The sequence below is a fragment of the Lytechinus pictus genome, chromosome 11 (genome assembly GCF_037042905.1).
Source record: "Lytechinus pictus isolate F3 Inbred chromosome 11, Lp3.0, whole genome shotgun sequence".
In the NCBI taxonomy this organism is placed as follows: Eukaryota; Metazoa; Echinodermata; class Echinoidea; order Temnopleuroida; family Toxopneustidae; genus Lytechinus; species Lytechinus pictus.
The window spans coordinates 23615469-23630146 of NC_087255.1; the positions used below are offsets into that span (position 1 = coordinate 23615469).

The window sequence follows — 14678 nt, forward strand, 5'->3', positions numbered from 1 at the left end:
GCAGGTGAATAGCTCTTCTTCCAAATGACCATGATACAAAAGAAACAGCGATACACACTGTAAGAGTACTGAAGATGCCCATTAATATGATGTTCATCATGAGATATCATTATTAATCTACAATTTTAAAATGAAATGTACAAGCCTAGGATTTTGGTGATTGTCCACTTTTTGTGAATTTTGTATTATAAAAAGTCAATGGGAAATTTCAAGTACAGTGCTGGTGTTGGATGTAACTGCGCTTCATCATCGTTAATGCCAAATGTAGGTTTCCAGAAATTATTTACTATCATCATTATTATTACTATTACTTCTTTGACATCACCTGTGCCTGGGAGGAGAAAAGTGAACTGAATCACTATGACCCGCCGGTCTCTTCTCCTGATATATAACTGATTGTGGGAGGGGGAGGGTGCAGGTGGACCGCTATTCCAAATCCTCACAAATTATTGTTCATTATTTCAAATCTGGAGTCTTGCTGGTGTGAAAACAAAAATACTAGTTTTCTACACAGAATTTGAAATCCCCCAATTATTACAAGTTCACAAACCAATATAAGTTTAAGCATTTATTTTGGCAAATAACTCTCTGCCTCTCTCCTGAGTAATTGTGGTTTTGTCATGCAATAGTTGCACCAGCCAAAACCACTCCAAACTATCCATGATTACAGCTTTAATTAATCTGGGGATCCATTTCATAAAACTTGTTATAATTGGAAATTTGCAATAGCAGTTAAAAGCTACTGAAAACTTAAATCTGATTGGCTGATAGCAAATTTGATATAGAAACTGTACATTTGTCTTTAGAAAAAGTCTTTATGAAACGGGACCCAGTAGTTGGTGTGACTGTAGTATTATGAATGCATGCAAGTGTTTGAATGAGATAAGAATACTGATTGAGAAGCCATAAAATACCTCAGGAAGACATCAATCATACATGTTTATGTCCAAACACGTAAAGAGTTCCCATGAATCATTCAATACCAGGGCCCTGTCTTACAAAGAGTTGTGATTGATCCAATCAATCTCAACAATAGAAAGCCAGCTCTCATACTTCTTCATCTTGTATGCTCTTCCCGATTTTGTATTAATGACGATGTTGCTGACATCCTATACATGTAGTTAACTTGTGATTGATTATTAAATAAAATTAATAACATAAATTTGTGAAACAGGGCTTATGTTTCTGATAACAAGGAGAGAAAGTGTTCAAGACACAGTCCAGAAGCTGTTCATTGAAAACATTGGTGCCTGAGGTGACTCCAATAAGCTGAAGCCAACTTAAGAGTCAATTTGACTCAACACAGTGGTCTGGTGCTATATCTGTACCATATACAATTTAAGTAACACTTACAGACCCAATACAATCTTTTTTCTAATGTGAATGAACACTTTATACCCTACACTACTCATGCAAACAGAAACTGATTTTAAACCATGAGCAAAATTAATTAATATAATGTGGCATGCTCTGTTAGCATGTCATTGATATGATATAATATCGCTTGTCTATGATGATGTGGCTTAATGAAATGTGCATAACAGAAGCTGTTATACATCATCATCTATGGTAGATGTGAAATAACTGGCTACTTGATGGAGGACTTTACAATGAAATATGTGAGTGATTTTAGGTTATCTTATTTAGATATGAAAGGACTTTTTTTTATAACTTTTCATGTTTAAAGGGATCCTCTGAAGAATGAGCATATTCACTAAAACATGATTGATTGATTGATTGATTGAGGTTTAACAGCACCACCAAGATAATGTGTCTGAATATCTGTAAAGTTAAGTTTAAATGGTAGGATTTGTTTTTCTTCATGTTATTTATTACAAAGTAAATGAGGTAGTAAAAACATGTGCAATGTTTATGACTTCCCTGGATATTAAGAGTTATCAAACAGCTCATTTGACTAGAATAGCACAGTCACTGGCTTTTCAAATATGTACAAACAAAAATCTTTACCTAATTTTCAAGGGAACCTTGGAAATTCAAGCAGAAACCAGATGAGTAATGACAAAATGTTTGTGCTGACCAGGGTGAAAATGACATGAACACAATACATTGCACTCCAAAATATATTAAAATGCACTGTACATGATTGTACATGACATATATTGGATCCAAGCTAGCTTAGGTTGATTTTTTAAATTAAAAAATAGATTTTTCTAAAAAACTTTTTAAAAAGAAGAAAAATACATTCATTTCCAGCTAAATCAGTTGATGGGAACAGGTTTTTTTTTTTAATCAAATCAATGACAGAACATGAAAGCGATTTTGATTTTTTTCAAAAAACTCATTACAGAGGAAATCTGGAATTGGAATAATTTACAAAACTTTGTTATGTGGGTGATCAGGGAATTTGATTTATCTCTCGAAAAATCTGACTGGCATAAAGAGACCGCAAAACCACAGGCAAAAGAGCCAGGGAAATGCTTTGAACAGACTAGACTATCTGATACATGCATCAATAACAAGGAATGGAAACACATTCATGTGAAAACAATGAAAGAAACAGACACCAGGGTCCCGTTACACAAAGGTTAGCGATTAAACGTACGCTTGATTTTTATGATTGATTGTACGTTGTAGTCAATGGAATCAATCGTAGAAAAATGTTCTACGATCATTGCTAAGCTTTGTGTTAGGGCCCCAGAGCATAGAATATCATTAATTGATTCCGTAGAAAAATGTTCTACGATCATTGCTATTAAGCTTTCTGTTATGGACCCCAGAGCATAGAATATCATTAATAAGTATGAGTAGAGATGATGAGTAGATAGACATTATATGTTTCTTTTATCTTTCCACATCAAGTGTCACAAAGAAAGCCGACAAATGTTAAACTATTCAAAATGTCTGTTCATTCTGCCTTCTATATACAAACATACAAGGAAAGAATTATTGTTATTTTTCAAAGACCTGTACATGATCACTATTTACCAATAAACTTGAATGTTAACTTTTTAATCAAAAGTAAATGATCGTCATATTCATTTTTTCTTAAACCTGCATACAATCCCTCAATATCATTGTTAAGTTCTATTCCCACACTTTTTATGTATGGGCATCAAAGGTGCAAAGGAAGCTATTCAATTCCTACAGGATAATTGTTGGTCAAATTGCTAAAACAGATTAACTCTCTATTCCCATTTGATATTTCTTTCCTTCTTAATTCTTGAGGCAAAGTAAAACAAAAATTGAGGTCATATAAAACCCTATTTCGTATCCATTACTATACACACAAGAGAATAAAACTGATGAATGTCTGGAAACTTTTTCCCAACACAGAGCCAGGGGCGGGGAAGCTAAGAGCAAATATAGCCCCAAAGAAAAGTCGTTTCTGGAATGACCTGTTACAAACAACTCACTTTTACACCATGGCAACCATACATTACATATTTTCTTTCTTTCTGTTTTACTGGAAAATCAATTCATAGTGTTATTGTAGAATACTGATGCTACTGAACTATTTCAATGACATTTTCAAAATATAAACCTCACTCTGCTTCCCCTATTGCTCCAACAATATTCAGACACCCCGGATATACATGAGCTACGTCTTTATTGGACATGAAATTGAATTCTTAGCCACGATTTAAAAAATCAGACGAATGCAAAAGTCTTATATATTCATCTTGGACAGTGCATGTTTTTAAATGATGTAAAATCATTAAAACTTTGAGAATGATATCGCTCTTTTTGAATACGAAGAGTCTGCTAGGTATTTCACCATAATTATTTAGAACTGTAAAAACACTATTTTATACGATATTAGCGAATAAACCCTGGGTATAATGCATAACTAGTAACCACTAAAATCAGGGACGAGACATATATGCCTGCTACAATTAAGATTACAATGCTTAGAGGTAAGTTTAGGGGAGCATTTCATTTTTTTTTAAATAGTGATTTTAACTGAATTATGTTAAAAGCTACTGAAATATTTGTATGTAAGTGGCTCTGTGAAAATATGTCTGTGGAAAAAAAATCATTGCTTTATTTGTTTCAGGACACACCCCCTTAGTTTTCTCACTAAGCAATAATGGAAAATGCCTCTGTAAATTCAGCCTGACAGGACCTGGTAATTGCCACTTTGCCAGCACATCAAGCGCACTTCATCAGTAATTGGCCCTCTGGATACCCACACACGCCTTCCTAGCCACCTATGGACAAATGGATATGCCTCTTTCCATCTCTGTAAGTTTTGTATTGTAAATATCTTGATAGAGTTCTCTAAATATTGGAAGACTGATTGGAGAACTGGGGAGCATTTCAACAAACAAATATTCCATGATTTTTCAGTGACTACTGTTCTTAGCTGCACAAATCCTTGCAGCTGATTGGCTCAGAGCAAATTTGACAGTGAAAATCACAGACTAAATCTGTTTCTAAAACACTCCCCTGAGATTACCTAGTCTCAAGGGGTTGTAGTTACATTTGGGAAGGTACAAATTGATGCAGAGGTTTGAGCCCAGGTCACATATTTCTGATAGTGATGTTAAATGTCGGTCCCAGATGTAATTAATCAAATCTGATTGATACATGTATGTTAAAACTCAAACACAGACACACACACACCTAGACACGTGTTCTATTTCTACATCAATACAGGTATTGTGGTGTAGTCATTCTGACTTGTCCTTGTGTTACGAGGGTCATGTGTTCAAATCTCATCCTGCCACTATAGCATCCTTTGTCAAGACGCCAATCTACACTTTGCCACTCTCCACCACTTGTTAAATTGGTACCTGGTAGTATGTGAAAGCTAATGTGGATTCCTAGCATTTGAGCTTTTAAGGGTTTGCAGGAATGTTCCACAAGAAGACAAGAAGTTTACATTCAACACAAGAAGTTCAAAAACGATGTGTTAAATGGATGCAAGGTGAAGACAATTACATTTCCAAAACAATTTTCCGGGTGTGAATGACTCCACTCCAGATTCTTATATACACTACCATTACAATTCAGCGCCTTCATCAACAAAGTGTAATCAACGCTATTCCTAAACCGGATACAGAATATAGCCAAAGGGGAGGAAACTTTCTGTCAGGAAACTTTCTGCCCTTTCATGTCGCCCCATCCGCCCCCTCCACTATACTCCCCCGTTGTCTGGCATTATTTTCTTTGCACCTCCACAGCCTCAAATATAGCAGCTTGGCATCGGGTCACATGACTATTCATTACGCATTCATGTGATCATCAGAGACATTGAGAATTTGCAATGGGGCAGTCGTTCTTACAATGGATTCGGGATACAGTAACATTTTGTGGTTTGGCATTATACCTTTTGATGCATACTAACATAATTCCATACAAAGGATATTGGAAGAAAAAGTGACAAATTCTATACATACCCTGACCATTTCTCTTAGCATGAATTATTTAAAAGACTGAAGAGAAAAGGTGAAATTTTGAGAAATTGCCTCACAATTTTTGGTGTGGAGTCCTCCTCAAGAATCATACACAATATATCAGAAGGAAAAAAAAAAAAAACTGTGACCATTGCATCAGTAATCAATATTTCATTGTCCCAGAGGCTGAAAAGAAAAAGTGATTTACTGTTATTTTGCCCAATGACTTTTGATACAAAGCACTGGAAATAATACAAAATACATTAGACAAACACTGAATAATTTACACAAATTGATCATTTCCATTGCATCAGTGAATTTTTTTTCACTGGCCCGTGCAGAGGAGAGGTTGAAAAGAAAAGGACATTCTGTGGTTTCGCCCTACAATTTTAACACACAGCACTAACCATTGTAAAGAATACAGAAAGAAAAAGAGTGAATAATTAAACACAACTCATGTTCATTTCTATTACGTCAATTATCAATTTTCATTGCCTCCAAGGTGGTACAGAAAAAGGTGACATTTTACTTTTTTTTCCTGCCGACTTTTTATGAGTGCTAAGAATCAAACAAAATAATTAGTAGTTGAAGAAAGAGTGAATAATTTGACACAAACTCTGGCCATTTCTATTGCATCAATTATCAATATTCAATTGTCACGAAGGTTGAAGAGAAAGGTGACATTTTGTGGTATTTAGCCATACATGTATAACTTATGATGCATTGCATGGCATGCAAGTAATAAAAAGATATAAGAGTAAATAATTCAACAAAACTGGCCATTTCTATTGCATCAGTAATAAATGCCTGACATTTGATGCAGAAAATTTGAAAAAAATAATACAAAAAAAGGAAAAAGTAACTAGTCTTACACAAACTCTGGCCATTTCTATTGCATCAATTATCAATATTCCATTGTCACGAAGGTCGAAGAGAAAGGTGACATTTTGTGGTATGTAGCCATACATGTATAACTTATGATGATGCATTGCATAGCATGCAAGTAATACAAAATATATAAGAAAGAGTAAATAATTCAACAAAACTGGCCATTTTTATTGCATCAGTAATAAATGCCTGACGTTTGATGCAGAAAATTTGAAAAAAATAATACCAAAAAAAAAAAGTAACTAGTCTTACACACACTGTGACCATTTCTATTGTATCATTTATCAATTTGATACTAAAGTTGAGAATAATCAAATGAAAACTTATTCAAGAATTTTTAACGATTCTCCATTATGTCTAAATATTTCATTAAGAGTAAAAATCAGATTGTACATTAACAAATTTGTAATGCTTAGCATGGCAATAAATTGAATTCGGACTTTTTTTTACTCCAGTGTCAACGGGCCAAGCACATATTCTGCGGAGTGCGCATACATATGATGTGTACTGAAGAAGCAGACAGCAAGGGCCCCATGCCAGTGCTACTCACATAAGATTCAATTACAACCACTTGCAGGCATTTTCTTAAAGGGGTTTCCTTGTCTGGCAACTGTACAACACAGTCCAGACGAATGCCACAGATATATTGTATCTTTGGCAGCTGTAGGATTTCTGGAAGGCAAGCACTTCCTTCCTCATCATTTTCTTTCTATTATTTTAATACCCCTTTCCATTCACTTTCAATTCACTTTCAATATACTTTCTCATTCTTGAGAGACGAATCTTCCACTTTTTTGTGAATTTGACCCTATTTACATACGCGGGGACATCGTGGTCTAGTGGTTACGACTTTCATCTTTTAATCAGAGGGACGTGGGTTCGATTCCCAGCCATGGCTTGTTTTCCTTCGTTAAACAAATTACTCAAATTGTGCTGCACTCAACCCAGGTGACGTGAATGGGCGAGGTGAATGGGTACCCGGCAGGAATAATTCCTAGAATACACCAAGCGTCTTTAGCAGCTAGAGCCAAAGCCGGGGTAATAAATAGTGCACCATTGAACAGGCAACTCGATAAATCGGCGCCTCATAAATGCTATATAATTATTATCATCATTATTATCATCATTATTATTATTATTACATAATCATCTATGCAATCAATTTGAGAAATCAGTATAACAATCAATTGCAAAACTCTATGTTACAGGACCTATGTGTGTGTTGTGTGGATCAGTGGGTAAGTTACTGGACCTAGAACCACAAGGTCCAAGGTTCAAATCCCACCTGGACACTAGTCTACATATTCCACTCTTCACCCAGGGGAGCATTTCATGAAAGGGACTTGTGAAAGATCCTGCTTTATTGGACAGTTATCCTGGTAACAGAGCTTCTTAGCCAACCAAAATCAAGAAAAGTTGTAAGATCTGACATCTTGTCGAACAAAAAATGTTCATGAAATGCTCCACAGGTGTAAATGGGTACCTAATATATCTTTGAACATAGTTAAAGGAGAATGAAACCCTTGAAACCAGCTGAATCCATATCAAAGAGAAAAATCAAAGAAAAATATTGTTGAAAGTTTGAGGAAGATTGAATGAATAATAAGAAAGTTATGAGCATTTGAATATTGAGATCACTAATGCCATGTAGATCCTCCCATTGGCAATGCGACCAAGATCTGTGATGTCACACACGTACAACTCCCTCATTGCTTTAGTACTTATTTCACTTATATTATAACTTTTATAGAATATATCACAAGGTGAAGTGTTCTCTTTATATGAGAGGACAAGTACAGAGGTTTCACAACATTATATCATTGATGAATCGTTTGTCATATGATTAGAATGAGCAAAAAGAGATGTTTTGGGGTATATTTTCAGTGTCCAAAAGGGGAGAGTTGTTCATCTGTGATATCATAGATCTTGGTTGCGTTGCCAATGGGAGGATCTCCATAGCATTAGTGATCTCGACATTCAAATGCTCATAACTCTTCTATTGCTAGTCCTATTTTACTCAAACTTTTGTTGATCTTATTCTTTGATTTTTCTGCTTTCACAAAAGCTAACTTGCTCCAAGAGTTTCATTCTCCTTTAATTTGGTCGCTTGGTTATGACCGGGGTAAAAAATTGTTTGGAGTGCCATGAGCATAAAAACATGAACTGGGAAAAGGGTCAGTCAGGGTATAGTGAATTTAAAAAACATTGATTTAAAAAAAAGTGTTTATGACATCTTTTTAGATTGGAGATTACATAATTTGTTTTCAATGAAATATATTTCATGCAGATCAACTTCAGGCCAAAAGAAAGCCTTGCATTTGCTTCTTATTCTCACATGAACGCAATTTGGGAAATTAGGCCATAAACAAATTTACAATGAAATGAGGTGTACCATTTAATGCTTTGATTGAATTTATGTCGGAAGACAGGAATAAAACACATTGTGCACATGAGAAGATCTTATTCAACTTGGGCTCAAATAAAACAGAATTAATTTTCTGCTTACGTACTTGCCCGCTACTCAGCTCACGGCAACATGCAACATACTAAGTCTCCACCAACTGATTTGTTTCATGAAATGTCTAGCAGACTAATTCGACTATACTGCCATGCCTTTTTTCATCTACCTCTCTATCTCCCTCCCTAAATGATAAATATATTCACTAACAAATATGTAATATAAATATATGAAAAAACATGGTCTAACAATAAAAGTTCTCTATTTCTTTTGGTCTCTTTCCTCTCTATTTTTCTATTTCTCCATTTTCTTCATTTCCCTTTCTCACTGTCTCCCACTATTCTTTTTCCTCAATTTCTGCCCCCTCTCTATTATTTCTTTCTCTCTCCCTCTATCTTTTTCATTCTTACCCCTTTCCTATTTCATGTTTTAGTTTGCCTTCCCTCCTTGTTTTTAATTTATATTGTACAATCACCCACAAAGAATAGATTTTCAATTGCATCTTTTCCCCATAGTGCATGATCTATGGTATACTCTTTCATCTTATCTGAAAGTGAAGAATTGATTCACAAATTTTGAATATACATCTGTAAATAACCTTTATATATTATATATTATCAACCTGCACGCACACTGCGATCATCCCAATCTAGTCTCTTGCAAATCCCACTATCTAAAAAATCCTGGGGCGATCGAGCCTTTGCTCATGCCGGACCAGCCCTGTGGAATTCACTACCACAGGAGCTGAAGAACTCAAACTCTGCAACATCTTTTAAGGGCAACCTAAAATTTCATTTGTTCACCAGCAGGTACTAGGTTTGAAGACAGTCATTTTTCCTCATTTTTAATTTACCTTTTTTTTTTTGGTACTTCTCCTAGTTCTCTTTACTTTTATGTTTCGCTCTCCTAAAGCGCCTTGAGCATTTAATCAAAATGGAAAAGACGCTATATAAATCCTATGTATTATTATTATAAATCCAAACTTAATAAAGGCTTTAAGATCTAAAACCAAACTGAGATACATAGCAACCAAATTCTTTTGTTTTTCATCAAGAGAATAAACACCTTGGGAAGAGTAATATTATGAGTGAGTTCTACATAGTGAATAAATTTATGAAGCTTTTTTCTTGAGTAACGGCGGCGGCGGCAGGAGGATTCGCAAGAGAGAGAGAACGATAGCCGATGAATGAATATATCATCTCTCTGTTATTACACTTAGGATGCTTTTATCATGAAAGCAATCCGCTATAAATAACCAGGACTGATGAATTTATTCTTTTCTTCAAAGACTGTTCATTTGGGCAAGATCTATATCAATTTGAGAGGTATTGTAAGTGATGTTTGATGTACACATCTCCCTCTCTTTTTTCATGAATAAGGAGTAGATTGATGACAGAAAATCTTCTTTGAGGAAACATAAGACTTGAATACAACAAAGCACTTTACAGTGTTGCCTAGATTGTTGAAAATGAATAATTTTAAGAAAACTTCTTTCCGTCTTTACAAAAATAACATAAATTACTGCCTGAAAATAGACTATCATGGCCCTCTTAAGATTTTTGCCTGAAAACTGCATGACACATCTGGTGGTTGGTTTCATAAAATTGTTCATAAAGCTTGGTTTGGAGACTAAATAACATCACATCATCCTATACACTACTCAGTTTAAAGGACATTATAATCTACATTTCACAATCACTTTAAAAAAGTTTCTTTCAAAATCTAATCTCACAGCCAATTCTCTATTTTATCTACAAAGGGGCCACACTCCTTTGTATGAATATTTATGAGTAAGGCGATATAAAACATTGACATTGTGATCAACCATATCATCTTCTAACTTGGTCAAAAGCAACTTGGGTTTTAGGAGAGAGGTTAGCAAACAAAACGTGGAAATATTGAAATTGGCAGATCTATTTGCACTGATTTCAATGCAAATGCGAGTGATATCGATTAGCACAACTTACGCATTCACCTTCTCCTTTCCAAATCTCAGTCGAGCCTTAGGCATATTTCCTTCATTTTTTTTTCTGAACCGAAACAGAAGGAATGGAAAAGAGGGAGCCCAGGTGAATATAAATAAAGCCGGTTCAAACTTCTCAACGCCACATATAATTACAACATCTGCATGGAATATGACGTAAACACTACGCTCATTTGTGTCACCCGAAACATGATGGCGAGGGCTCGTCACATGTTCCCCTCTGAGTGACGAGACTGATTGGGTGGCAACATTAGAGTGGCTCTGGTGACATTCTTCACCAAATTCTTTGAGGATTTAATGTCAGTTAAGTCATGTGAGCAAAGGTTAAAGTACTGTGCTTTTAACAAAGCAGAGATGTAGCTGATTCTCTGAGAAAGATGACTTTGCAGTAAAAAAAAATATTTAGTAAAGTCAACTAATAAATTACTTTAATTTTAATATTCAACCAAGATCTTGCACATCAAAGGGTCACCATGGATTAAAAATGGTCAACTAGCATATTAATGACTGAAAATGACCTTTATTCATTATCATGTCAGATTCTTGATTCCTAATCCTCAACATATCTTGACTATAAAGAGAGGAAGACTATGGTTTGTACACTGGTTTAAGCCTTTTTCATAATTTAAATCCGAGCCTGAGGATCATAGTGGGTCATCGATGTAGTCTGACCTCCATCAAGATCATCTAAGTCCTTTCATCTCCAGCCTACACCTTGGCTAGGATAAGGGTCACTATTAAAGATTATAGATTTGTCTAAAATTCATATCTTCCATTGAGAATCACAATCATGGATCATCAATGCAGCTTGACCTTCCTTCATGATCATATCAGAGCATTCGTTTCCAGCCAACATCATGTAAAAGAGAAGGGTCACTACTGATTTTTAATTGGGCTAAATTTCATATTCTAGAATGAAAATCACCCATCATCAATGCAGCCTGACCTTAAACCAAGATCATGTTGGTCTTTTCCAGGTCACCTCCTGCCAACACCTTGGCTAGAATAAGGGTCACTTTGGATTCTTGAATGGTCTAAGATTCATATCCTACACTGAGAGTCTCTTACCCGAATCATGGGTCATCAATGCAGCCCGACCTTCCTTCATGATCATGTCCGAGCGTTCATCTCCAGCTAGCATCTTGGCCAGGAGAAGGGTGACTATGGATTCTAAACTTGTCTGGTTGATGTCCAGAAGAAGTGTGGCTCGATTCACAAAGTTTCCTACATCGAGGGTGGCTCTGACCTCTGCACTGAAGTCTTTCATTGGAATCCTCTGTACAAATGTAAGAAAAATAAATAAATATAAAGAGAGGGCTCACTTCATAATGTATAGTATTTACACTTTATACGGAACATTGCTTCAATTACCGTATTATCGTTCATGAGCATAAATGAATATGTATTTATTATAAAAAAACAATAATTTTTGGCATGACTTGTTTTAAAAGTAGAAGATAAAAAAGGCCTAGAATTATGCATGATTTATGCTACAGCCACAAAAATGAAACAAAACTGTAAACAGACTTATGGTATGTCAACAGCTTTGTCTGCCCTGTCCATCCAGGTCTTTGAAAATTGTCTCTCTTCAGTAACTCTTCGTTATTTGTCAGTTGACATCTCTTTTTATTTGCACCTTAGCTAAAACCAAATTTTATTTAGTATTGTTCATCCCTACTTTTCCTTTACACGTGTTACTGCGACCACACACCTTTCCTGCACTAAGTGCGACAGTACTCTATAAGAGGGATGTGTTCTAATGGAATAACAATGTCATTGGAAATATAAAAAAATAATACATTTGCTTGGTCTGGAGTCAAATTCTCCGACTGAGACATTAGATAGCAGGATGAAGAAGTTGAAAAACAAAGTTCCTTCTCAGTATACACTTTACAGTTACAATAATAGAAAACGTATCATATTGCATTTGTGAAAGTTTACATGGTTACACTTCAAAAATGAAATTACAACAGAATTTGCAATGCATTCTCGATTCGAGCATGAATATACTGAATAATACAATAATACAACATTTAGGATACATTTAGAAAAATAAATTTGATTACAGGAGACTAAAGCTGTCGAAATAATCAAATCTGGAAAATAAGAAATGGGACCGATCCAGAGAGGCAGCATAGGAAATACAAGAGGGCGATCGGCGATTTCGCCCTCATGACAGCCCAAATCGCCCCTAAAATTAAAAAAATGCATGCTTTGGGGCAACCATTCTTTCTATATTCGCCCCAAGATCTTTTCCCAATATTCAAGATTAAAATAAAAAATCTGTTTCAAATAGGTTGTGCTCACCAAAGAAAGGGAAGTGTAATTCTTTAGGGCTTAAATCCAATACGGAAATCACCCTTGAATGAGAGATTTTTTTTAAAGTCTTTGTTCTGCAATGTTTCATTATTATTTTTTTTTTTTAAATATTTTTTCTTGTTTCCTTGATTTTGTACTTTAATCATGCAATAATTCTTGTAAATATTGAGATTTTCTTGATTTTTTCAATAAAAACAGAATTGTAAAAAAAGATTTAAATAAAAAGCAATATCATAACTAAGGCAAAATAATAATATATGCTTTTAATGCACAATTATGTTTTACCCCTAAGAAGAAGCCCTTCGAATGAAAGAAATAGCCACCAAAATTCTGCAAGATTTTGCCCCAATGAGGAAAATAAATAACCCCTAAAAACTAAAAATTATATCCAACCCTGCAGAGAGGGACACATGACCCCCCCCCCCCAACTCATCATTGTGCCCCGCTTTATTTTAGAAGTGTTGTCTCTCCCCTATACACATAGAGTGAGAACCTTTATTTTTTCTTGTACAAAGTGTATTATGTCCCCCTACATTAACAAAAATCTGGATCATCACTGAACAGGGCAGTACAAAAATTCTTGAAACTGTGAAACAGAAAATGAGAACAAACAAAATCTTACCTCATGTTGTGCATACATCAATGTGACTTCCTCCTCCTCATCTGCAAATGAAAAAAAAGATAAACAAACAAGTAAACAAAAAGTTTTGTGTTTCATCAATAAAAATATATTTGACCTAATTTACAGAATCAGCTTGATCTCCACATAATAGTGTTATTTGTTAAAACCAAATTAAAACACTCTCCTCACTACTAATGAATAACTCATAATTTATTCTACATGTATGTGGGCAGACTGAAATATGTCATATAAGGATATTAAACAAGAAAAAAGTATGGGCTTTCATAATGAAAACTGGTGTGTATCTTCATGTATATCAATGTAGGAAATAATTTCATTTTTAGGGGCATATTTTGCCACATTTTGGCCATTGCTAAATTTTAGGGTTTATTTCTTTCCTTTCATTTTTTTCAATGGCTACTTTTTGTGCTCAACAAACAATAATTCTAATAGGGCATATCTCATTATTCTGCTGTATTTAGAATATTGATTTTCTAAATGTTTTTAAATGTATTTGTGAGATCTTGGAGCAACTTTAGAAAAGATGGTACATAAAGCTTTTAATTTAGAAAAGATGGTCACCCAAAAGCATTCAGTAAATTTTGCAAAGTTTAGGGATTATTTTGGCTGTCATCAGGGTAAAATCGTTCATCACCCCCATGGATGTGGACATACATTGTACATGTTTGAATATCCCAGATGATTTTATCGATGGGAGAACCTTTCAAAGCATGTTTACAGTAAAATCCACGTCAACCTGCATCAAACAACTACAGCTGATGAACGCATCATAAATACTCATGTATGGTGAAACAGACATGAACATGACGGGGAGGGGGTCTTATCTGATGATGCTAGAGGCTGTGTTCCACTTTTTACCCTAGAAATAAAGTTTTCACAGATAGTGTATTCAATCCGCAATTTCTTTCAATTGTTTCTTTGTTAATGAATATATATCTTTTAAAATGCAGACTTGAAACTGTAAATTTTTTTTTTGAAAGGCCATGTAGGAGCTACATATCACTTTAACGTTTTGAGACATTCATTTCA

General features: G+C 34.8%; 1 long non-coding RNA gene across 1 annotated transcript; it reads right to left on the bottom strand.

The window, feature by feature from the left end:
* Positions 1–8975: 8975 nt before the first annotated feature.
* LOC135155965 (uncharacterized) lies at positions 8976–14426 on the bottom strand. The gene is made up of 3 exons (XR_010295100.1): positions 13629–14426; positions 9687–11963; positions 8976–9325 (listed from the first exon to the last, which is right to left on the bottom strand). It is a non-coding gene; the product is annotated as an uncharacterized LOC135155965 (long non-coding RNA).
* Positions 14427–14678: the final 252 nt, after the last annotated feature.